The 27,535-nt window shown below is 41.7% G+C and overlaps 1 protein-coding gene across 1 annotated transcript in view; it reads right to left on the reverse strand.

Moving 5' to 3' along the window:
* Positions 1-27,535, reverse strand: part of ptprn2 (protein tyrosine phosphatase receptor type N2) — a gene marked incomplete at its 5' end in the record, with an annotated part of 201,475 nt that overhangs the window by 38,828 nt on the left and 135,112 nt on the right. The gene's annotated exons all lie outside the window — the stretch shown is intronic.

The following is a 27,535-nucleotide window of genomic DNA, read 5'->3' on the forward strand; positions in this document are numbered from 1 at the left end:
CGCTTTGTGAATAAATCAGTCATAGCTCTACGCCTATATAGTCCTATGTACCTCTACGAGAGACAAACAAAATGTGACACACACACGAGAGCACACAAACACACATATGTTGTGAATAAATCCGGCATAGCTCCATAGCCACACCTAAACCTATAACTTCTAAATGCCTATTCCTATATAAACCTGAACCCAAACTGAATGATTTCCTAATTGTAATCCCAACTCCCCCAAATCATATATTTAACTTTAAAATAACCCTTGAGACAAACTGTGTATTTCTACTAATTATTATTATTAGTATTTCTACTATACATCTGGGGACTTGGAGTGAGGAAACCAAACTAGCAGGCCAGGTAACGTTTCCCAGCAAATGAGCCACTTTCCTGAAACACAGCTGCGCAATCACAATATGACTCACGCGTTATCGCTGCCGTTATTTGAAAAAGCACAGAATTTGTCTCCATCTTCCTTATAGCCAATAACTTCCTTTAAATGAAACGCTGTGCTATTTGTGTCGACGGCGGTCCAATCGGACCAGCCCAGCCCTGCTCATTAGCCAGTGCTAATGGTGGTTGTGTATACTGTGTATAGAGAGAGACTCAGTCCATTCTCCCATTAGCAGGCTGCCCTGTCCAGTGTGTTCCACTATAGATATTTACAGCCCTATTTAGTCCTGGCAGGGAGGGGAGGAGTGGGAAGGGGAGGCGGGGGTCTTGGAGTGGTGGGGTTGGGGTGGTCTGCCACTGTGCGTCTCCAGGAGGTTGGGACACTAAAAGCTGCTGGTTAATTAGCTCCTCTGGTCGCTGAGGTGGGCTGGATTAGGACCCCATGCAGCCTGCAAGACACTTTGGTTAAAGGCTATAGCAGGGCTGCACAGAGAGACACAGGTGGTCCACGACCGGTTGATTAGAAAGGGCCCTTTTCACTGTATTCACACTGAAACTATGGGACTGCCCAACACTTCCTCTACTGGTGGGTGGTAAGGCACTTTAAAGGAGAGCAGCCTCTAGTGAGCTCCAGCATAAAAAAGGAAGACATACTGTATGTTAATGACAGGACTGTAGGAAAAGTAATTGGACTTTGAATAATAATTGGTCCTCTCATGGCCATTATTATACTGTAAGACTATTCCCTGTAGAAACACACTAATGCAAACTTTGGTTTGCATTATGCGATAAAGTGAAAATTATGAATGACCTGATAACAACTGTTAAAGATTTCCCCTTATTGACAATATGAAAATGTAGACGCATAGACATAGCCTCACGTTTGCCGTTTGTGATACAGGTGGAAAATGGTTACACCGACTGACTGCAGGCTCTTTGAGTCTTGAAATCATCCTCAAACTGACGTTTCTTATTCTGGCTAATGTCTCTAAATACTTCTGTACGGAGCTGGAAATAATGCTGTAGCATGTGCAGTCACTGAGCATTGGCAATAGAACCTAGAGTGTTGTCTGGTAGTAGTAAGTCTTTAGCCATATTAGCCAAAGAGAAGTATTTCAACACACACACCACGCACTATTACACATAACACTTTGGATATCAAAGCAGATGCACACAATGTAAATATGCATACACCCAGAGATACATGTAAATACTGTAGATATGTATGCCATGCACACAGAGCACCTACAAGCACCTCATGTGTACTGAGATACACGACTATTGTATGATCAATGTACATATTGGTTTTGTCTTCTTACTATACTGCTGTTATTCCATATCATTATCATTTGTCATTATTACTGTTATTCTTTAATCAATATGACGAAGAAAGAAAGAAAGAAAGAAAGAAAAAAAACATTTGCCATAACCTTATTGGTCAATATGCCAATATTGATGTGTAAAAGGCAAGCACCAACAAATAATATTGGGGCAGTAGCTCTGTCCAATTCCCTGCATGCAATATTCAAACATGGACGGGTGTATTGAATCCGGTGAGTGGCAAGAAAAATAGCAGCACCTTGACATTTAGACTGAGGGTAAAATAATAACCTAGTTGAAGGATAGCTGTTCAAGTACTACATCCCCCCAGCACCTCATTTCAGACCAATAACAATTCAGTTCATAACCCTGAGGCTGGTGATAGTGAATGTTGTGGTCATGTTGTTGATGTGTAGTGGGTCTTTATAATCACTCTTACTCCCCAAACCGCCTAACGTCACTTCTTGGTACAAATGTGACCAAACTTTGAAGGGGGTAGGTATCAGTGGTGGAAAGTAACAAGTACATTTACGTAAGTACAATTTTGAGGTACTTCTACTTTACTTGAGTATTTCCCAATTTTATGTATTTTTCATCTCGGATCCAAATATTGTACTTTTACTCCACCACATGTTTTGAAAACTTTGCAGATTGTGATTATAATTACATAACATACATTAACCAATTCAGCCCTATACTGTATATACATTTTGGCCATTTGAAAATCGCCGATCTACAAGCTGTGCTATATTATGTAGATCTGCTATTTTCAAAAGATTTGAAAACATATGTTACGGGACATTCTGCATAATGAGCACTTTCTACTTTTGGTCCTTTAAGTACATTTTTATGCCAATTACTTTTGTCATTTTACTCAAGTGCATTTTGAATTCCGGACTTTTACTTGTAACAGAGTATTTCTATACACTGCAGTATTGATAATTTTACTTAAGTAAAGAATGTGCGTACTTTTCCCCACCACTGGTACAATAGGTCGGTATAACCTTCCAGTCATCTGGGTGCCATGCCATGCCATGCCATGCCATGCAATCCCATCCCAGGCTCTTATAGGCCTGTATCTATGAGAGTTATGGGGGTCCTTGCAATTAAATGCTTTGAGGACCACTGATATAGGAATAAGTACTAAAAATGTAGTGCAGCTACAAGTTAGCAAAAATAATAATGTAAATAGTACAGTAAGAGTATAAAACGATATTGCAACATCAACTGAAGCATTCCAAATACAAAATAATTGATGACTGTAAAGGACATCATCATGTGATGAATTACATGGTATCAGAATGGCATAGACTCAGAGCCATAGACTGACACATAGGCTACTTGCCGATACCGATATCAGCATTTTTGGTAGTATCGGCAGCTTTTACGATACTTGTATATCAGTATCGGAACAACTCTATCAATCAACCAACAAGAAAAAGACTGAGTGTCTTGAAGAGTCTCAAATTTGAGTGCAGAGAAAGAAAAACAGCCTCGTTCCAATTATGTGTTCCATTATTATCTGTCTGTGACTAAAACATAATAACCATTTAATGGTTACATACTGTATTGAGCTGACATTTTGAAAATAAGTGCTAACATTAGGTTTATAATAGCGAGAATGCATGGATTTGTACATGAATGCCTCTGAGCCATTATCTTTCTCCAGCCAGGTCACACCATTGAATATCTTTTTCTTTTTCCTCATTTGCTATGGCTAAAAATGTCAACCCTTAGTCACAATATACCCATGATGGCGTTGCCTGTAGAATCCAAAATTCTATTAAAAATGCTCCATCATATTCCCAGCTTTTCCTTAACCTCACGATGTTTCCTCTCATATTAATTCTCGGATATTCAAAAAACTGCTCAAAATCAACCAAGAGATACAAATCATGTGAATATATATATATATATATATATATATATATATATATATATATATATATATATATATACACATACATAAATACATAGGTGAAGTGAGGTGGGTATAGTCTATGATTTATTTTAAGATGGTAGACCAAAAGCGTAGAGACGAGGATGGGGAGTGCGGGTGAGGTTTAAGGAGGCAGAGAGAATGTGATATAGGCAAAAGGAAAGAGAGAGAGAGAGAGAGAGAGAGAGAGAGAGAGAGAGAGAGAGAGAGAGAGGGGAGGGGGGTGGGGGTCGATGGAGAGAGTGAGAACAATTTTTTAACGCCTACAGAGGTTTTGTTCATTGGATTCTTTTTTGTGGTTGTTGAAAATAACCAACTGATACATAAGTGAAAATTGCAACAGATATAGACACCGCTAAAGAACAGCTCAGAAAGAAAGCTGGAATTTTAGCTTAGGTGTTTATTGTTTGACTAACTAATTACAAATAAAGCAATACTTTTTTAAATCCCCCTTTAACCTTATAAATGTAAGTGGGAAATAATAGTTTTATACATTAAATGTAACATGATTTTCTTGAGTGACCAAGAGTGACACAAATTATACCTTTTAATAACATGTAAATGTCAATTTAAAAAAGCCTACACATTTGATTAAATCCAAATGATCCATATTCCGTTTAAAGTCTTGACTAAGAATAATATTCTCACAAGTCACATGTTGAGTGCGTGCGTACGTACGTGAGTGTGTGCGTGCATCTGTGTGCGTGCATGTGCATGTGTGTGTGTGTGCGTGTGTGTGCACTGTGCACGCGCATGTGCTTCCATGCATGTGTATGCGTGTGCGCGTCACTGCTCGGGATACCAACTCATTTAAGTTATCACTCACTCTCTCTAACAGATTTCCCCCCTTTCTGTCTGTCCCTCCTCTAGCCTATTCATCTTCCTTCTGTCTATTGGATTAGCCAATCTGCAAGACAAGACAAAGGGCAGATGGATTTCGGTCCTGGATTATTCAAATGATAGCGGAAAGGTCACGCAGAGAGATGGCACTGGGGCGGCCAGCTATCCATTGAGTCAAATCACAATACCTCTGACTAGTGCAAGCCTAAAAGCCTGCCCAACACACCAATGCCCAACAACATCCAGCACCAAATGTATACTAGATATTATAAACAATTTGTTGTATTTTCGTAAAGAATAAAGCACCCAAGTTTCAAATTGGGGTTCATAAGTTAAAAAAAAAGAGGCCTATCGTAAAAAATTCTAATGAGAATATTCACAGACATCTGAAATAACACTCTCTCCAAATTGTCGAAAGATGGAGTAATACCACGTGCAAGACATTTTATATTTCCAAAAGGAAATAATTGTACAAAATAAATGAAAATATCAATCATTAATTCCAATAAATATTTCCATATACTAAAACCCACATTGCTAAACATTTTTAATTTGTCTACCGAATGTAAATCATTGACTATTTGAAATGAAACAGTGCCATAGAATGGTTCAATATATACAAATTATATATATATATATATATATATATATATATATATATATATATATACATACACACACACACACACACACACACACACACACACACACACACACACACACACACACATATACCAGTATATATATATATATATATATATATATATAATTGTTTCCGTTGTTTAACAATGATTATGTTTACATATTTTCAGCGATAAAATGTGATATGTCCAAACAGATCTTTATGCACACAAATACAATAAAGTACTGTAAACCTTCAGTCCAACTCTCAGGCAGCATCAAGGGGAATGATCCCCTAACGGAAACTTTGTCCCCTGCCAGACAGCCAGGTGTCACAAAGCTGACACGAGGCAACCAAAGCTACTGTGCAAGTTTTAGTATGAATTCTCAGTTGAGGAAAAGTAGGGAAAAAGCATTTTGACTTCAAATAGCTCCATGTATTTTCTTTCCTGGACAGTGCACATAGTTTGCAGCATATAAGATTTTCTGCTTTGCTGTGGTATCGCAGATATAGGATGGAGTAACGAAACAATTCTAAAGTACCGCAGAGCCAATATCATCCCCAAACACTAATATTTACAAAACCATCATCTCAATGCAAATCTCGAACATGATCATTGATCAAACATTGCTATTAAACTAAGTTCAAACACTGCGCCGGTTCCTGCTGCGCCTTTTACGCATTTGCCGCATTTCAAATTGCATAATTATGAACTATAGCCCGAAACATATACATATACGCCGATAATTACCCAAGTCCATGCTGAAACACAGGTCACACATTCTGCAGCAAACGCAGAGATATATCTGGTATTCCAGAGAGCGTGGTTAGCCACTGAACGCCCTCGGCAGCTCCACGCAGCGTCTGTGCGTCCTGGCCGCCCACTCTGCCGTTCCCTTTCCCCCAAAAGTTCCCCTGCGAGGGTCCCATGCGCCTCCCGCGCTAACAAAAGACCGGCGGCTTCAACACCGAGATGAAGAAAAAGGGAGAGAGAGAGAGAGAGAGAGAGAGAGAGAGTCGGGGAGAATAAAAAAGGAGGAAAAAAAAAGGAGGAGAATGTGGGATATGCCCGCCTGATTTTCCGAGCCTTGGAAGAATGTGCAGGAGCCCACTAATGTGAGTCCTTTCAGCGCCTCTGTGCCAATGAAAAGAGATGGGGGTGGATGGCGGGGGGAGGCAGCTTCTTTTTTTTTCTTCTCCGCAATCATTTAGTTTAAGGCTGAGAGCCCCTCCTTATATTCAGCCGTTTCAGGAGCTCCCCGTCCGTTGCACATGTCATATCCACTGGTTGCCATAGCGATGCCTCCACATGTTGTCCACAGTGAATGTTCGAGGAGGGATGCTTGGCTAATAGGCTTGCGGGCTGAGGGGCAATATGAATGGACATAGGGCTAGTCACTCATTTGTTGAGCTACTAGGGGTCTCTGTGCTTGGTGTGTGAATTGCTGTTTTCTCAGGCTCTTGCCTTCCCCTTGCTCTCTCTCCCATGGATTCAGCTATGTGAGCAGAATGGGACAGTCCATGCTTCAAAGTGTATAGCCTATAGCATCCAAAAGCTATATAGCACCACTATTATTATTATTATTATGGTAGGCTACGCTTTACAATTCCAATTTAGGCATTTAGCAGACACTCTTAATCCAGAGTGATTTATACAGTGAACAAGGAAAACACGAGGTAATACATAGAAATAGCAGTCTAGGATCATACAGTATATAGGTAAAGCAAGATCGGTCCACAAATGACCTGGCACCTGTCTACAGGCTACCATCACAGTAAGAGTGTGCACTATATAAATAGTTGTAAGCTGGATGTGTGGTAGTTGTAGCCTCCAGTGTTTTATACGTTACTGTAAATGCCTATTTTTAATTTGCATCTCGTTCCTGAAGAAACTCTGCTCCCCCCCCCCCCCCCCCCCCCCCACCCAGCCCCCCCCCCAAAAAAAAAAAGAGAGAGAGAGAGAGAGAGAGAGAGAGAGAGACGGTTAAAATAAGTTTCAAGGCTATATAATATATATTCGCGGCACTATCCTAATTAGCAATCAGGCCCCCCCCCCACCCCCCCAAAAAAGATCCTATGGAGCGCAACAGCTGCACGTAGCAGGGAAAGAGAGAGAGAGAGAGAGAGAGAGAGAGAGAGAGAGAGAGAGAGAGAGATAAAGGGATTATGGAGAGAGTGGGGAGAGAAAGGAACGAAAGAAAAAAGAAGAGGGGGCGGTGAACAGAGGAGAACGGGGGTCCTGTCAAATGCAGATGACGAGTCTTGGGAAGGGTTTGTTGGGGAGGCGAGGGGGGGGGGGGGGGGCTGTCCAGTTTATTTTTTTCCCTATTCAGGGTGAACCCCCTCCTCTTCCCTATTGTCCCTCTGCGTGACAGCTGGAGTTGGCAATGTGAAGGGCCAAAAAAAAAAGAATAAAAAAATAAAGCTGCTCCATGTCCACCGCGGGTCCGTCCATGGCCATGTCAGACACCACCCTGCATTCAAGCAGCGTCCAGCATCCCCTCATACAGTCTGCATGGGTCCGCTACAGTACAATACACTTCAACTGACCATAGTCCAAAGCAATAACCTATACAAGATGGAGATTATTGATAAGTGATATTTGTTTCCTTTGTCGAGTTCGATCTTCAAATATGCTCCAGTGTGTCCGTCAATGACAATATGTGTATCCGCCCTATAAGCCATAGTACTTTGTTGCCTCATCCTTTCTGCACTATAACAAACAAAAAAATGTGAATTCAATTGAGAGATATATGTACCGATAAATTATGTTCCTTTCCGATTCCAATTCCGATTCCCATAACTTGCATATCGGTCCATAGTACAGTAAGAGAATAAAACAGTAGTGCAACATCAACTGAACCATTCAAAAATACAAAATAATTGATGACTGTAAATGACATATCCTCATGTGATAAATGGAATAGGATTGGCATTGACTGACATACTGGTCTATTGAATACCAATACCAGCATTTTAGGCAATATCTGTATACTGGTATTGGTATCGTAACAACTCTACAATTGATTCAACATTTCTTTCTGCATTTTGCCTGCCTGAAGACACACGGGAGGTCCAGTCAACCAATCTGAGAGATACACATTTGGACATTTCATTAATTTCAGTACAGGAGTGGCAGAACAGGGACGGACACAATGGGAAACGCTCACACGGATGGGCTTTTCATGCCGGATACACGCTGAGTGGTTAGATCCTTGGCACACAAAAATAAATAATAGACCCCGCATATCCCATTAAACTTGAGGAAATCAGTCTGCACGTCAAGTCCACTGAGTGGCCATGCCCATTATCCTATTCTCCAGTGAGCTGGAAGGAACCCATGTTCTCTCCTATAAGAGGTACAAGCTGGCCACACACCTGTCAGCCCTATCTACATCCACGCTCATCCAAGCATGGGGTATCCACTCTGACACGGCAATGGATGAGAAACAGGAGAGGGGGAAATGTCTGCTAAGAAGGATCAGCCACTATCTAAACAACCTAAATAAATGCCTCTCCGACATCAAAAGCTGGATGGCTCAAAACTTCCTACAATTAAATGACAGTAAATTTGAAATAGTACTATTTGGTCCACCTGACTCCATCACACAAATAAAAAATGACCTTGGCGACCTCGCCCCCCTTGTCAAACCCCACGCTAAAAACCTCGGGGTGCTCTTTGACTCCGCCTTTAAATTCGACAAACAAATCAACACCATAGTCAAAACCAGTTTCTTCCACCTCCGCTCCATCACCAAAATTAAGCCATTTCTCTCCACACACGACCTCGAAATTGTCATCCATGCACTCATTTCATCCCGTTTAGATTACTGCAACTCCCTCTACACCGGAATCTCCCAGTCATCCCTATCCCGTCTCCAAATGGTGCAAAATGCGGCTGCCAGACTCCTGACTGGCACCAGGAGACGAGACCATAATCAGCCCTTTCCTTGCCTCTCTCCACTGGTTGCCGGTCCGGTTCAGAATCCAATTCAAAACCCTTCTCTTCACATACAAAGCACTAAACGGACTGGCCCCCTCCTACATCTCTGACCTCCTCTCATATTCCTCCTCCATCAGGACCCTCAGGTCAGCAGACAGACGACTCCTAAATGTCCCAGCGACAAGGAAGAGGCTCAGGGGCGACCGAGCCTTTGCTGTCGCAGCCCCCAAAATTTGGAACAGCATCCCACTCAATGTTAGATCTGCCCCCTCCACTGAGTTTTAAGTCTAGGCTCAAAACGTTCCTCTATTCTCAAGCCTTCCAGTCCCCCTAATTTTACTCTTGCACTTTATACATAGGATACGTTTTCCGTACTGCCTTTTAACCGCTCTCTCTCTCTTTTTTCTTCTATTTTTTATTTTATTTATTTTATTGTTTCACTGATGTATTGTATTGCACTGTATTGTATTGTTTTCTTTGACCTGTGAAGCACTTTGGTACGATGAGAGTCGTTTTTAAATGCGCTATACAAATAAAATTGATTTGATTTGATTTGATCTATATCTGTTCCGGAGAGGGAGAAAAGCCTCACTTTTGACACTTGTTGTTTGGTTCCGCTAGGACCCCTGTGCAACGGACGGAGCACATTTTCCACACCTTTCGACCATTACACGGGGTGCGGTATGATTTCACGAGTCATGTCACATCCCGCAGCAAGGCCCCGCACTAATGGCTATCCCACTGGGGAGTTGTGACGGCCATAGTTTCAATCCCAGTGAGCCCGTACTGTAACACTCTGGGCGAAATTGCAGTCACCCGTTGAATATATATAAGACCCAAATTCACCCTGGTGGCGGTCACGCCGAGTGACAGGCTGGGTGATAACTATATGCTAGAGTTTCGTCTGTATTCTCTCCAGGAGTTCATCTGAGTTGAGAAGCAGCTGTGCTGTTCAAAAAGCCTGAAACGCACTCAGGCTCATCGTTTGCTGTCGGGCAGAAACCTTTTATGTCTTTTTTATTATTATTATTTAAATTTGATAAATGAATCGCTGCTTTGTCGTAGTGTCATGCAAAATTAGCGTAAATAGACGATCTATACCAAATCATTGCTCACACATTGTCAGCATGTAGAACTGCTACTTTTGCTATTTTAGAACATTCCGAAAGTGAACGTGAATGTCGTTACGTCTTTTAATTTCAAACGAATTGAAGCAATGAAAAGTATTAACAAGAGCTGTGCGAGTGACTACTGTACATTGGATCCATTTGGAACACAGGATATTTTCCTCCCCATTTCCTGAAAAACAACAGTTTTTACACAAGAGGTTTCCACCCGACAGCGACGTTATCTACGCCTCCTCTGCTGGCCCAATGTTTGTCTCCGTGACACAATTCACATTTCTAATGGAAAAATGATGGAAAGGCAGAGAGAGAGCGTGTTTAAACAGGGACGGAAGGAGGCATTATGGCACTCCACATAGTCGCAGGGAGAGAGAGAATAGGGGAATGTTAAACAAATGTCAGGATCAAGTAGCCTACACACTACCTGAGATAGCAGTGTACAGACATCCAGTGATGTGTTCACTTGTGTGCAAAAAGCGGTTGAGCAAAGAATGCAAGGTTACAATATCTATTGCACTACTGTACATGTGTATTTTGCCTGATTATTCGTTTGCTTACATCTATGGGCTTGCACCGGCTCTTTTCTGGAAACAGACAAAATGATGGAGCTTGCACAAAAACTAATTCCACCCACTGTCTTACGCCTGTAAACCTGTGATGTGACAATAAAGATGATTCAGATTCCAGAGTTTCCCCATAATTGCATATGCCGGTTCATACTGTACATGCACGAAGGTGAGTCCCATCACATGCACGACGTGTGTGCGTGCATGAGAGCGTGCGTGCGTGCGTGAGTGAGTGCACACTGTGTGTACAATACATATTATAGCTCGACAGTGGAGGCCGAGTTGAAGCGAAATCAGGCCATGTAATATATTTGAGCAAACAGTAGATAAGGGCAGGGAGTGCGGGGAGGCAGCGCAGAGCGCATGCACGTAGCACAGAGCACGGATACTGATTAGAACTCAGTCTGCTGAGCTGTCCATACATGGACCACATACTGTAGGCACACTATTATGACATCAGATTACACTAATTGCCTTTACACTGCTGAACTCTGTGCAGACTACAGTATGTGCATGTGCGCACTCGCAGGTGTGTGCGTGCGTGCATGCATTAGATGAATATTCTCAGTTTACAAGTTCATAGCCCTAGAATGTTTGTGATCTTACATCCATTTCATGTATTAAAAATACACAGCTATAAATTGGTCCTAATTTATAGGACGGTTACTATACTGATCTCATTGTCAGTTAAACTTGTAGCACTGCATCTGCACTCACACAATAATTAATTCCTAAGATTTTGAGTTGTTTTGGTGAGTCGTTTTGGGGACTTCGTATTCATTTTAAAGTTCTGGCAGAAAACATGTATTTAGTCAAATATCTCCACTTTTTCCATGAGCTGGACGACATTCTCCCTGGTGAGGAGCCCAGAATGAGTGGCAGGACTGAACATATCAGAACTGCCTTTAGGGAGCACAATGTATGGGACACACAATATAGGTTGTGTGATCACTAACCCCACACCAAGCGCAACACACCTGTCCATTGTGTGTCCCATAGATTTATGCTTCCAAAACATCGACTGTTCCCAAGGACGTTTTCATATTTTCAGTCCAGCTTTTCCTCCTGGAAAGTGGGAATATTTTACAAATTCTACAAATGCCTTCTAAATCCTGCCAGTTTTCTGGAAAAACCTATGTTTCTATGTCAGTTATATGTTCCATGTCAAGGACCCCCAAAAGTGTATGTAATTGGCCGCCGACCCCCATCTGAAAACATGTTGTTCCAGGTAAGACAGCCCTCCCCCTGTCCACAAGGAGGAGCAGTGGACCAAAGCATTATGGGAATTGTATTCCAGGAAGGAAGTTAGCCCAGTGTCTGTGACATCATGGAGCCCATGGATACCTTGAAATACTAAAATATCTAAAAACACATATTACCCATGTGAAAACCCTAGGAAAGTTTTTCTTGTCTCCCAAACATCATTAAAATAAGATCTGGTTGCAAAGTGGCCCTTTAACACACATTTTCTGTCAGAACTTTCAATAAAACTATAGGACTATAGTCCTATAGTCCTATAGTCCTATAGTCTATACTACTAGTATAGACTACAGGATGTCCCAAAGTGGACATACAGGCTGCAAAAGAGCCTGCAGAGTGGTCTTGCCGTACAATGTAAGTCAATAAGGAACACATTTTAAATTAGCAATTTCTAGTCAATGGAGAAATTATTTTAGATTTCTTGCCCAGCGCCTTTGTTGTTAAATTATAATAGGATAACTACACGACCCCAAATCTCTACCAAAGTGTTCTTGCACTTTTAATTTAAGTAATAACAATGTGTACCAACGCTGCAGTCTTAACTTCCATCCAATCCGCGACACCCTCGATAGTTGCAGTTTGTGCTCGGTTCTTTGAAATGGGGGCTGTGATAAATTATTCATGATAATATCTGAGCAAGGCTGTCACTGTGCTTCCATTTGGGAAGGATTACACTCTAACTGGAAGGCAGAGACAAATATTAAACAAAAAAAGTATATTCGTACTTTTGTACCAGTATTTCTGTGTTTTCCACATTAACTATTAAGAGAGTTGTCATTTACAGGTTCATTTGAAATATTCAAAGTGAAATACTCACAACCCACCTAATTAGTGCTGTCTGCACTGTGCTGCCCCCTAAACTGTTTCAGAAGACAATGAGATTGTCTTGCGTGGGTTGATCGTTGATACATTGTGATTTGGTCGTCCCTTTGGTCAAAAACCGATGCCCCTACAGATCGTAAGGCGATGCATTCTTCACTTACAACCTTTTACAACAAATTGAAACCCGAAATGTTTGTGGAAGTGAACCTAAACCACCTAAAAGACTACTAATCATTGTGTGTCCCTGCATCTGCATCGAGTGACCTCGGTACATAGAAATTGATTTATTGGAGATTCTGACTTTCAATACATGCATTGAATTATGATTGTATTGTTCCACTTTTTACAGACAGACAGACAGACAGACAGACAGACAGACAGACAGACAGACAGACAGACAGACAGACAGACAGACAGACAGACAGACAGACAGACAGACAGACAGACAGACAGACAGACAGACAGACAGACAGACCCATTTCTGTGTTTCCCTTGGAACAAATTACTGTGTCTCATGCTCATCCCTTTGCAGAGGCAGGACCTATTCAAAGCTAAATTGTAAATTGTACATTTCTGTTGACTTAGATAGCATTTGACACAGACTTGCATGTTATGTAGACAGCACTATAATTGTATTGTATATAGTCATAGCACGCCATAGTACATATGTATAGCATAGTAGTAAATATGTATAGTTTATATGTATAGTGTATGTATAGTTTCATTATATAGATATTCCACTGTTACTTTCTTAGCTTACGCATGTTTCATGATAAATGCTTTTATATGATGTATTCCCATGCTTTTGTTCTTGCTTAAATGTAAGTCGCTCTGGATTAAGAGAGTCTGCTAAATGCCTAAATTGTAAAATTGTAAAAGCCAAGTGGGTGTCGACCATGTCATTCAATCTTTCTCCCCAGATGAGCTTGTTCAAATAGGCCCCTTTCTTGTCTGGATAACAGCACAAGCCAATTAGAAGCTCCAGACTGCCACCAATTTGATAGCGTTTGCAACCGTAGATTTGTCCAGCGCCACAGACAAATAATATAAAAAGAATTGGTGGCACACCTGCCACCACTTGACTTGGAACGGTAGGTGTATTGTATTTTTTAAATTGTTCTGCCACTTTTTGCAGTTCCGGCTAATGGTAGAGGGGTCGTTCTGCGTTGAGCCGAATCACACTGTGATCAGCCAAAGGCGGCGCTATAGCATTACATTTCCTAATAGTAAATTGTAGCTTGAATGTTCAAACTTTGAACAGGCATTATGTTCGTATGCCCTTTTATACCTATATGGTCATGAAACCCATTACCCAGGCATAGTACTGACTCCCCCAAACTCCCCATAGTACTGACATCAGAATGCCCTCCTCCAGGTGCTTTGTGCAGGCCCCCAGAGCGGGTGAAACTGTGTAGCCGCCCTGCCCTACTAGCCAAAGCTGGAACTGCAGGCTGGCGGAATACATGCACGAGCCGGGGTTTAACACAGAGCACCTGTTCATGAATCGATTCAGGCACGTTCATGGAGTTAGCACACCAAATATTGGTGCCCAAATCAAGAAAAAGTAGAACGTTCAAATGCCAGTGAGCAACTTCCATTGAAATGAATAACTGCGGGCGGGGCAGTTTGCCCTCTAGTTTATAATTATAACTCTATGGCTTTGTGCCTATTCCTGGATATGCACAGTTGTCTGTAAGCTGGATGTTGTACAGTTTGGGTGCATGGTGGTGGGCGTCTTTTTTCCCCTGGAGCCCCCTATCTTTCTAAACAAAAGCAATGTAAACGTATGTTTTCTCACCCCAAAAAAGCCCTTTGAATTCAATTATTATTACAACTCAAGACAACACATCAGGAACATGGTCAAACTTTATTATTCGCTCTAAACCAGGGGTGTCAAACTCAACTTGGGGCGAGGGCCGCATTGGTCAAAAGGTCACTTGATGGGGGCCACAACCAGTTGCGCATGCACGCTCAATGTCTCAGTCAGTCACTGCTATAATCTATCTATCTGTCTACAGTATGTATGCTCAGACCCAGCCAGCCAGCCACACACACACACACATAGTGCTCAGACCCAGCCAGCCACACACATAGCTCCGTAAGGGAGTGGTTGCACCACTCAAAAAATCTTCAAAAAACTGAAGAGGCTACTGGAGATTGGAGAACCTGATTTGGACATGATCTGATGCAGGACAATGTCACTATGACAGAAAGAGAAGATGGGTCTGGCCACATTCATTCACCCCATAATCTCAGTGGAAATTGGGGAATATGTTGACAATAGTCGACAGCTCTGCCGATTAATAATCGATTAATTGAACCCACCCCCATATTAATCAATATCAGATACAACTTATAAGATTTTATATTATGCACATGCCATGGTCACATAACCATTATATGTTGAGTGCATGCTTTGATGGTTACAGTTTTATAATCAGTTTTGATGAGTAAACCTTTGTGGAGATCTTCTCAGTTCTCATTGTATGCTAGTTACTGCCATTCAGGATGGAAAATGAAATCCATTTGGATTTGGGGAGAAGTAGTTTCATAAGGGGCTGGTATGAAGCACTTGATATAAAGAGAACATGTTCAGTTCACTAGTCTACACTCTACTCTACACCTGCCTTCATTTCATCTGATTGTCTGTCTGGCAGGCACTTAACAAGCGATCGTTAACTGTGTCTGTTAGAGAGAGGGGCAGAGAAGAGTGGCTTTGCTCAACTTGATTTATACTTATATTCTCCACTCTGATGAAGGTACATGTTCGATATATCATACAGCCTTACTTATTAGCCTATATTTTAGCTATTAAAAATAATAATATATATATATATATATATATATATATACCAGTTTGACACCCCTGCTCTAAACCCTGACTGTAAGTGACTCTTCATCTGTCACATGACATTCTCCATCTCACAAAGCCCCATCGTCCACAGTGCCCCCCTGATAGGTACCATTACAGTTAAATTGAAGAGTACTCGGCCAATGTGAATGCTGGAGTGCTCGAGAACGATTAGAATCAATCGGACCGCCCTGAAAGTGGTTGCACTTTATCACTGTTTAAACATGTTTTGTACATACAGGTATAGGCCTACTTTGACTTTTATATAATAGGCTACCTTCAAAAAAGGGGAGATGCAATCACACAGTTGTGCGGCACCACAGCAAATTCAATCATGTGCTACTTAGTGGCAGCACTATACTGCCACCAGTGTAAAAATGTCTGGAGACCTGCCAATATAGCCAAGCGGTTCAAAGCAGTAAACATCAAGGCAAATGCAACGCTTGTCATCTTGACTTGAAACACATCTTCTAATATCCCTTAGGTGTTTCTAAAACGTATTTTGACGTGTCAGCTTTCTTGCTGACATACAATCTAAAAGTATCCAGTTTGGCAGTACATCTGATTTTCTTCTTTGATACTTTATCACGTAAAACATGCATCATTTAACTTTATAACTAAAAACACTAGAGAAATGTCTGATAGTGATACTAGGACTATGTTCATGCTAGCTATAATGTCACCCAAACGTAAATTATTCCAAGTGGCAAAAGGCAATTTAATGCAAAATCAACATCGTACCGGTGGAGGTGTTTGCACCGTTATCTGAGCTGGCCGAAATGAAGCTCCACTCCACAGGCATTGGAGATATATATATATATACGGTTATATAAGTGAAAACTCGAAATACACGTGCACACCCTAAACAAACAAATGCACATTTCAACATTGCACGCATGTAGAAATAACAATGACAAGACGGCAACTGAAATCTCATTTGACACGTCTGTAGGCAAAGCAAGCACAGACAGAAGGAAAAAAAAATCACAGTGGTTTTAATTATTTTGTTTGAATAGAATCCACACAACCTTTAGACTGTTATGTCCTCACCAAAGTTTTCTTCTTTTTTATTTTTTATCTTGCCGAGAGATAATATTGCAATTAATTTTTGAAACACATGAGTGGCGGCAGGCAGGCAGGGATATGTGGGCTGCTGCAGAATGACAGAGCTAGTCAGAGGTAGCATTCATTATTGAATCCCACAGTCATGAGAGAGTTGGTGGGCTGTGGGTCTGTGATACTGAGACTGACAGCCCAGGGACAAAGAGGAATGTTCAGTGGAGAAGCTCAGAGAGACGACCCGGGTTCCAAAGCTCCCCTCTCTTCACCTGTGTCCAACAGAAAAGTTCCCCAAATCCTCCTTGGTCACTGCTATAGACAAATACTGTCACGGTCCGTGACATGTGTTGTTTTTCTAGTGTTCCTTGTTCTTGGTTTTGGTTTTACTTTACACTTGTGTGCTTTTGTTTTGCAGTCTGAATTAGTGTTTCCTGTGTTGCTCATGTTACCTATGTTGTCTCACCAGTACCCTGATTAACCTAGTGTTTCCTTCCACCTTGACTTGTTAGTCTTTTAGCCAATCATTGTGTTGATTATCTGTTGAGTTCACCTGTGTCTTTGTGTATTTATACTCCCCTGGTTTTTAATTTCCTTTGTCAGATCATTGTTGTATGTATATCACTTGTGTTTGATCCTAGTGAACTGCCAGAGTATTTCTCGTTCTCGTTTGCCTCGTGTTCCTGTTTGATCTTGGATTTTGGTAATAATAAACCTTCTGCATTTCCACTGCTTTGCCTCTCTGCTTCTGTCCTGCACTTGGGTCCGAAAACCTCCTGCCTCGTATTGTGACAATACGAGGGGTGCCCTGTGCGCAGCCATTACTCAGGTGTACTATTAATCTGTTATTATATTATCCAATAACGAGTGGTACAGGTGGTCTACCACTGGTTGTTGAATAATAAGATATAATGGTCTGGAATTCTCCTTTAATGCTTGTTAAATATTTATCAAACCCACACACAGACTTAACCACCTTCAACCTTTCAAACATTTTTAAAATAGCTGATATAGATTGGATAGTATAAAATATGTCAGTAATTCAAAAGATGAGAGACAAACGTTCTGGCCAACACAGTGACTGTGTGCCAGCAAGCTGAAGGGTCATATCCCCTAAAACGCACATGGCCCACGGCCACATCAATTCTCCTCAATGTCTCCGTTAAACATTTCCCCCCATGTCGTCACCATGACAACTGTGGCCCCGGCGTGTGTCCACGGGGAGTGGCGTGTGTGCCATGTGCAGCGCTGGGGGTTATTTAGCGGGTAACTCCATGGCCACAGGCATCATCGCCCCCTCTCCTCTAGGGTCACTCTCTCCAACTGAGGAACGAATGGCGGGTGGCGACGGCAGAGTGGCAGACAGCCAGGAAACGCCAGTTCTGTCCCACCGCGATCTCAATTGACAGCCAGCCACTGCCTGCAGTCCTGGACCGGAGGCAAGCACTCTGAGTGATTTCACTCTTTAATTACCGCTAATCGGAGGAGTCCATATTAATGAAGCCACACCAATCAAGCCGCGGGGAGAGTCTGGGGTGCACAGCGCTAACCGCAGCGCCACTCTCAACGAGCCGACTGCGCTGACACTGCTGCGGGGCCGGCTAGAGGCTGCTGGATGTAATCTATTACCTTTTTTGCAACTGCACTTAGTTAATGCAAACGACTAAATTACTCAATGTCAGTTACATGGCCCTGGTTACTTTTCAATTCAAATTAACCCATTACGACCCAAGGCCGATTCTATGGGTGCCTTCTAAATCAGTATAGTTCAAACACTTTTAATATTGAAGATTTAGTTCAAGATTATTATCATTATTTTTTGCAGGTATTGGCTATTCTTAGCCAACACGAAAATCAAAAATGACACGGATGCTTTCCCAGTTTTAATGGGTTAAAACTGTCCATCGCTTCCAATACAGACTGACACACATTGTCATCATTTACAACATTCAACTGCCAGTCAGGCATTCAGTGCGAAAGCGATGTTATATATCTAAATGTCATCTAGGATTTACATTTTTTTCATTTCATTTAATTTATTCCCCCTTCAGACATGCTCCAGAAGAATCCAACAATTACATTTATTCAAAAGTACCTTTTGTGGGCAATCAGGCTCTTGTAATCCGGTCACATGTATTTCACTGCTACTTAACATCGGCTGACAGCCCCGCCCCGCCCACCACATAGTGTGTACTTGCTTGTCTGTCTGCCTGCCTGTATGATTCTGCAAGTCTCACATTAGCCCAAAAGAACGCTCCCTTATCAAGGCATACAGGGGCGGATTCGAACTATAGACACCGGCTCCCTATTGGTTCACCAACCTATGTGCCCACCTCCCCTCATGTATTTGTTTTGAGGGGTGCTAGCCCCTAACTATGTCCAGCTTTGAGGGTGTGTCTAAACACAAACATTGTCCTAACAAACTATTGGATGCCATTGATAAGGATCTGGCCAGCTTGGAGTGTTTGGACGAAGGTGAGGACGCAAATTCTGATTGACCGATTCTACAAATGTCTTCTCTCAAACTGTTTTCTGAAAAACGTATGTTTCTATATCAGTGGTTCTCAAACGTTTTCATGTCAAGGACCCCCAAAATTATATGTGCTAGTCCTTACCCGTTGTGAGATATTGCCCCCCCATAAATATGTTTAATTGCCGTTAATTTTAACTTGTATAATATATGTGTGTGTGTGGTTTTTTTATGAATAAAAACAGCACTATAACGTGAAAGTATTCGTACAAACGCATGGTAGGGAGCAAGGACCACAACATTTACACTAATTAGCCCAAAGACCCACATTTGAAAAGTATAAAGGCCCCCTAGTTTGACTTGCACCACAGAAACTATGTCACACAGGTACTCCGAAATGTATTTTGTGAGTCTCACAGATGAAATTGTAGGTGCATTTGCGTCCAAAATGTGCACAATTCTGAGCTCTAGCTTGAGAAAACTCAAGGCTTTTGCAACCTGTGATGTTGTGAGCTTGTAGCTATTCTCGCCGGAGCGAGCGCTTTATCTCCCCAAAAGCATGTTTTTGCAACAAACGTTTGAAAATTCCGCATTTGCGGCGTCCCCTATGGCTAAAAATGGAATAGCTTTGGGCTCTCCGTTGATTAAACCACCCACGACATTTGGGGTGGATTGGACATTCCGTTGGTGATTTGTGTAATTCTTTTGTAAAACAGGCCCCTACCACTAACTTTGGATGCCGATTCCAGCCACACGTACTATGACAATTCTGGCTGTGGCGTTTTCATGGGATAGTTCCAGAGATCATGTGTACCGAGATTTGCACAAAAGCTGTAGGTGGAAGAGCAAAAAGTGTGTTTGGAAGAATATTTAAAATGGCGGAAAATCTATCCTGACGCAAATGGGCGTGGCCTATATGGGGACCCAGGGAATCCAGGGAAAGTAGAATTTTACGACACACGGTTCAAGAGTTATAAGGCGAAAATTGCAAATGTAAAGTGGGCTGTTATAGCGCCACCATGAGGCCGACTGATGTAATTATTTATTACATTAATTGTAATAATTATTGTGACTGTAGCTCTGACGGTTTCTGAGAGAAAAATACTTGATATTTTTCCCATGTAAGTGGATGGGTAATTTTAATGCACTAATAAATTAATTATTAATCAATAATTTGTGAAATTGAAAAAAGGGCTTCGTTAAGAACTCCATATTATTATGGTCAATGCCTGTGTGAAAAGTGGGAGTGATTGGTGCAGGCAGTGAGGAGCTACGGCAGTGTTTCTGACACACATTCATTCAGACAGACATTCATTCAGACATTGAGTTAATTATAGTATGATGATATGATATGATGTGGCCGTGGACCCCCGTGTCAAAATGTTTTGTTCCAGGGACCAGTTTTTAACATTTTTAACTAAAATCATTCAAATAAATTCTAACATAATTATTTTCACGATTTTCGAGTAGTCAAAGTAAAAAATGATCGTTAAAGTATAGTTAAAAGCTAAAATGGTATGGTGACATGGTTTTAATGGGTTATGGAATATAATCAAAAAACAGCCTCTTTGTAATGTGATTTCTGCTACAGCTACTGGATCACCTCGACAACAAACCCACACAACTGTACAACGTACAGAACATAGCTTATCAGAAATTAATAAATTATGATCTACAGCATACGTCAGAACTACTCGTACAGTATAGTACTGCTGCAACTTAATCATGTGTTGATGGCTCATTAATGTAAATGTATATAATCAATCTCGCACATTTTCACTTGCAAAGATAATTATGTCTTTTGCGTAAGGCCGTGATGATTAGGCTACGTTTTTCATTTTGCGGTGCTCACGATGTGTAACAAATGTGATTGCGTTTGTGTTCCTGGGGTTTAAAAGTGAATGCGTAGCTAGCTATAATGTCATTGCTTATGTGTTTAGCTGTGTCACATCAGTATGTGACTCAAGTGCATTAGTAAATTCATCTGTATGTGTTATGTGTGCTGTGTCCATGGCAAAGACTTAATTGGCCTTGTTCTTTTGTTTTTTACATAACATTATAATGTTCTTATTTTGAGCATAAGACGCAATTACTGAATGTCAGTCTCCAGGTTTTCTTCGGAATATGTATGACTCTGATTTACTATGAGAAATATAAGAAATGAAAAAATCGGCACACCAATGCAGGCTCCCAAGTTTCTTTACTTTTAATCAGGTAACGTTTCGGGCCGCAGTCCTTCCTCAGACCTTCTGATTTACTATGACACTATGGCACTTTAAGGAGCCCACTGGTACTAGTGGTTTCATTCTAATATTGAACCAGTTCAGAGTGTTTCCACTGAAATTAATTGGTTCCAATTGGAACTGGAATAAAAAAATGGCCACTGCATGGTTCCGTGAAAGAACAGAACCAGTTCTAGAACAAATGTTATTTTGGTGCAGTGGCGGGCGGTGCCGAAATGAACCAGGCCTTCAACCTGTCAAGGAACCTGTCAATCTCTATATCGCTCCCATTCAATTCAACAGCAAGGGGATTCAGTGGAGATTCTGAAGGCCTCACGGTGGAGATTCTTACCCAGAGACAACACAAGGAAATAATCTCATTGGTTAAAAAAAACCAAGTGCTGTTGTACCTGCACAGAATGGAAGCAGCGCGTCCAGCCTGTCTGAATGAGAGACAGTATGCAATGATGGTAGCAAAATAAATACATACAATTTTCGAAAAATAAATATTTATTATAAAATATACATTTCTGCATCAGGCAAGTGCAGGGCCAGCAGAGAAGGCCTTGCTGGCCCTGACCACACCACTGTTTTGGTGGAATAGGGGCCTCAGAGTTACAGACGTGTTTGTGTTTCCGGTAATATTATATATTATGTATAATAAGCAATAAGTACTATATATACTCATTTTGTATGTCCGTGGCAAAAATAGACAGAAATGTCCACCACGCATCCATGCAGGTTTGAGCACGACGATGTGTGGTGTGTGTGTGTGTGTGTGTGCGTGTGTGCGTGCGTGCGTGCGTGCGTGCGTGCATGCGTGCGTTAAATATGGAGAAATCACATCTTGACAGTCTGCTCCTCACAGCATCTATCAGCATCCTGGTGTTTCATCCCTTACTTGCAATGATGGCGTCATACTTGGAATGAAGTACTGTAGAATTATATTATGGTGTCAAAGAAACATTACAAGTTCACTAAGCTAAAGGGCTTAATAAGCCTCTAACTGACTGCACTAGACTAGAAGATTGATACTGATTTGGATAAAAGTGAAGATGTGTGACTGTTTCTGGGCTTCTGTGTACACAGACCTGCAGCATTTTCAGTTAAATTAACTGAGAGGATATTGACTCGCTGACTTCCTGACCAAACAGGTTACGAGCTTGGTACAGAGTGAAGGTTTTTCCAAAGCTAAACAGGCACAGCATTTGAATATTAAATGTCATGTCATAGAGGCGATCGCAGGGCAGTATTTAGAAACAGCAGCAGGCACGTGTTGATTTTGTCAACTATGATTTCGACTATGCTATTTCACTGAGAGAACCTTCATAAAAACAAGATAAAAGCTAATGGTGACTAAAACTATGTCTAAATATATTGACAATAAAAACTAGACTAAAATGTTAGGGAGGGACTATAGTGGAGATGATTCATTTTATGCTGTGCTATTAAAATAGCACACCAGTACAAGCTAGCAAGCTTGTAGATCTGCTATTTTCGACATGCAGCCAAGTATAAATCAGGCATTATAACGCCATCACAGCCCGCTAAGACACATTTTAGTAGACTAAATTAACTGTAGATTTAGTTGACTAAACCCTCAGGATATTTACTATCAACTAAACTATCACTAAAATACTTCAGATGACTAAAATGTGACTAAAACTAAATGGATCCTGAAGCAAGTCAAGGTCATCCCATAACAACTAAACGGGCCATTTACTTGACCATGTGATGCAGATATGGTGGCCAGACGCCCGATTTCACGCCGGACAGTCCGGTTTTAGACCCACCTGTCCTCCTCCCACCTCAACCTCTGACCGGACACATAATTGTTCGTTTTTTTGTGATATACAGTGCTTGTGTCATTTACTGTCATTTACGTCGTCTGCCTGGGTATTAAAATCTCCGCAGCGCTGCTCAGCTCTGCAGCGAGCCGGCCACACTGTCTTAAAAAGAGAGATTGTCTTAAAAAGAGAGATTAATTATAAGCGACTTTGGGCTTGTTTTATATAATAGGCTACTAAGCCTAGTCAGGCTTCTTTTGGGCTTGTTTTCATAGACATGGTTGCTTGGTTCTCTTCCAAAACCTGGCAACACTGCCAGTGGGATGGTCGGTTTGTTTGTTGTGCTCTCACAATCACTTTAGTATAGTTAATGCAGAGATAAATAAACCAAATATGCCAAAATGAAAAACTACATTTAATGAGCAATGGAGCAAGTAACTCAACATCATAAAGAAAGGGAGGCTAAAGCACTGTGAACATATAGGCTACTGGCATCATTCTATGTCCCACACCGATGACCATAAAACTGTATAAAAAACCCCACAAGAAAGAGATTAAACATAAAACATATCTAAACATGAAATAAAATAAATTGATTATAATAAATTGAAATAAAATTGCAAAAGTGTCCTCCTTTCTGAGGTCTTGCAGGTGGCCACCCTAGATGCAGACGGTAAATAGCGGTTGCGGCAGGATTTCTAATTACAGTCAATTAAAGTCAATAAACGATGATATGACAGATGATTATGTTTAATTTACCCAGAGTGATGTTGTGACTGCATTGTACATGCTCTCTCGGCAACAATTAATCTGTCGCCTTACGTCGACCGCAAATTCAAAATGTGGTAATTGCTCAAAAGGATAATTCATGCTGTTGAATTGTGATGGCCAATTTGAATGTCAGCCTTTAATGGTAAAGAATAAAAGAGTTGGAAACCTCAGTAACTCCACAAATAATGGATCTTTGTGTGACGCTATTGCATGTATTATTGCAAAAGTGCATTACTGTCTTACAGTACAGTAAGTGTGCGACGATGCAGACGAAAGTGACATTTTTGCAGTTACAGTACCTATTGCAGTTATTGGTACAGTATAGTCTATACTGACATTTTATTATATACAGTATGCTATCATGACAGCAACAATCATCTTAATTATTCCCTCACCTCAATGCCCCCTCTCTCCATTGTCAAAAAGAGCCTGATTTGAATAGAAATCAAACAATATACAAGGAAGGCAGCCGGGGAGGAGGATAACCAACCCCGCTCCGGCATCCTGATGCCTGATCCCTTCTTGGCATGTGGCTTGCTGAGCCAAATGGCACCCACATGCCCCTTCAACGATGACATTTAAAAGCGCTGCCTCCTATCCAGCTGTGGACACCATGGGGTCTAGACCCCCCTCCCCCCTCCCCCCACCCCCACAAACCCCCCCTGGACCCTCTCATCCGTGCACACTATCACCTTGTGGTACTAGACCGTGCACCTGCTCCCAGGCACCAAGGCAACAACAACTTTCCAGGCATGATTTCCCCATCAAGCAACTGTTGTACCGTGTCTTTGAAACACACGTACAGAGCAGGAGCATATCCTCGCTGATGGCCAGAAACCTACTTTTTGTTTATCGTCGTAAATTAATGCCCTACTTGATCGTACTACGATCACGATGTCACACAAAGGTAGCAGATCCACAAGGTTGAAGCAAGTTTTTGAGCTCGTATACTGTCTGATCCTTTTGCTATTTTGTTTTATTTGCATCGTGAAAAGTAACAGTTTTGGACATGTAAGGTTTCCATGCGACAGATAAGATATCATGCCTGCACATTTAAGGTTAAATAACATTTCGCAGTTGAAATTGAATGGTCTTAATGGATAGTGGCTGAAACTAGGTTCACTGACGCCCAAGAGCCATACTTAGTTGGGAGGTTGTGTGACAGTGTTACGTCAGACCAGTATGTCTCAGTGCGCTCAGCGGTTGAGACAAGGCGAGGGGGAGGTATAGGGTCTAGGGAGGACTCTGTCTGTCTGCAGGTCAGTGGAGAGCGAACACAACCCCAGCAGTGTCAAATGGCATCAGGTATCCCTGTATCTGCATATTCTGATCGGTCATACAGTAGTGATGCACAGTATTATCAGTAGCACATTGGCCGATTTTCTTTTACCGATATTGAGCGATATTTCAAAGATATTGAACGGTATTTCACCAATATTGTCTGATATTTCACCAATATTGATGCAATAATAAAGTGACCGTTAAGCTAAAAGGTAAAAACCAGTGGTTTATATTGTAAAATCAATGTTAATTTAACTCTGAGAGTGTAACTCTGAGAGTGTAACTCTGAGAGTGTACAAATGGAACCAAATGGACCCGTTCCATTTGTACACTCTCAGAGTTACAGACCCATAAGGGTCCATTTGGTTCCAAACTATAATTTAGCTGGGGACCCCCTGGACCTCCCACAAGGACCCCTGGGGGTCCCCGGACCCCACTTTGGGAACCACTGATGTATACAGTGTATAGTATAGTGTAGCTACTACATACCTTACAACACCCCTCCCCCAATTCATCCCTATCCTATCCTATTTATCCCCAACTACTGCTAGGTTTTTTGCTGATACACATACAAGATTGACTGGCAAGACTAGACTCTAGAGTGTGGGTCTTGCCAGTCAATCTTTTATGTGTATCACTTGCATTATTGTATTGCTGTATAGTTGCATGATTGCATCCCTTGCCACACTGACATATGCCCCTTGTACCTGTATGAGTATACGTGATACAAATAAAACCCTCTTGATACTTGATTCGAACAGAACAACTCATTAAAAAAACAGACCTCCATCCATCCTCTTTACCCCAGTGGAGAGAGCATACACAGCATCACGATATAAAGCGAGAGAGGCAAATACCAAACCGTATGATGGCATGAGTATCAAAGGCATTTCTACAGTCCAAAGGTCAGGTGATGGTAAAAGGTTGCAGAGAAACGGAGCTGCTGGTCGGGCTTTCATCAGCGGGAGGCAGCTGGAGCCTCCAAAGAGCTGGAGCTCTGCTGCGCGGGGTTGCAGGCACAGTGGGGCTGCTCCGCCGTGACATTTCACATTCAGATCTGCCACTGCAATGGCATTTTAGCCACTTTTAAAACAGCCAGATTGGCCTTCATTGCACTGTTGAAAATGTTTATAGCCGCCAACCTTTAGTTTTTTCTTCCCCCGTCAGTGTTTGGGTTTAAAGGGACATTTCACCGCTTCACCGTCACAGTCCTAAACATCAGGGTGAAGTGGCCCTTTAACACGGCAGTGTCTGATGGAGATTTCTGGGTAGATTCTCAATGAAGGAGGCCAATGTAGAATTGATAGACAACACACAAGTGTGCACGTACGCGCACACGCGCACACACACACACACACACACACACACACACACACACACACACACACACACACACACACACACACACACACACACACACACACACACACACACACACTACTAGTGTCGGAAGAGCATAGCTTACTACTGTATGTCCTGTAGTGAGACAAATGTCACTGTAATATATACTCCTTTGAGGGAACCATAATTGTTGCAAGTTCATGTTTAAATGACAAAATGAGATGTTATGTCCATGAAAATGTATTCCACTCATCTGCCGTGAAAGGGAAAAATATGTTTTGAAGTAGAGTCCACAGCCATGGCCGTTGCAAGATCAATTTATACAACTCATATCTTTTATTTATTTAAATCAGGATTGTGTCTATTTTACCCTCTCTGGTAGGAATGGTCAGCCCAGATTCCTTTGAAGTCACCTCTGAAATTGTGTGTGTGCTCTTCACTCGGAGGAGCTGAATTTCCTCACGGTTACACATGGTATTTGTTATTAGGACGCCGTGCGCCTCTGCAGTCAGGCTTTGTTAGATTAAAGGAAAGCAAATGCACTGTTATTGTCTGATAGCCATGCATGTAACGTCAGGGATGTGGATACATATTCATCCGGAGGAAAGAACAAAAGTGTTCGACACAAACAAATCTAAAATAACCAATCCCTCTTCCGTTCTGATGAAAGGTTTAAGATGTATAATCTCGTTGAGGATGTGGTGTAAACACGGCGTGTGTACCGCGCGGTAGAGCACTGTCTGTGATCCTTCTGTTGTAATTACTCCTTGCTTCAGAATCATACATGATGTCAAGTTTAAAAGAGAACACACTTAGTGCAGCAATTAGAATAAGCCTGCATGTGGCCACAGCACAGACTGAACTGAACTGCAGCGAGCGAGCATGTGCACAACACACACACACACACACACACACACACACACTCGCACGCACG

The sequence above is a fragment of the Protomyctophum parallelum genome, assembly GCF_964188405.1.
Source record: "Protomyctophum parallelum genome assembly, chromosome: 12".
Classification (NCBI taxonomy): domain Eukaryota; kingdom Metazoa; phylum Chordata; class Actinopteri; order Myctophiformes; family Myctophidae; genus Protomyctophum; species Protomyctophum parallelum.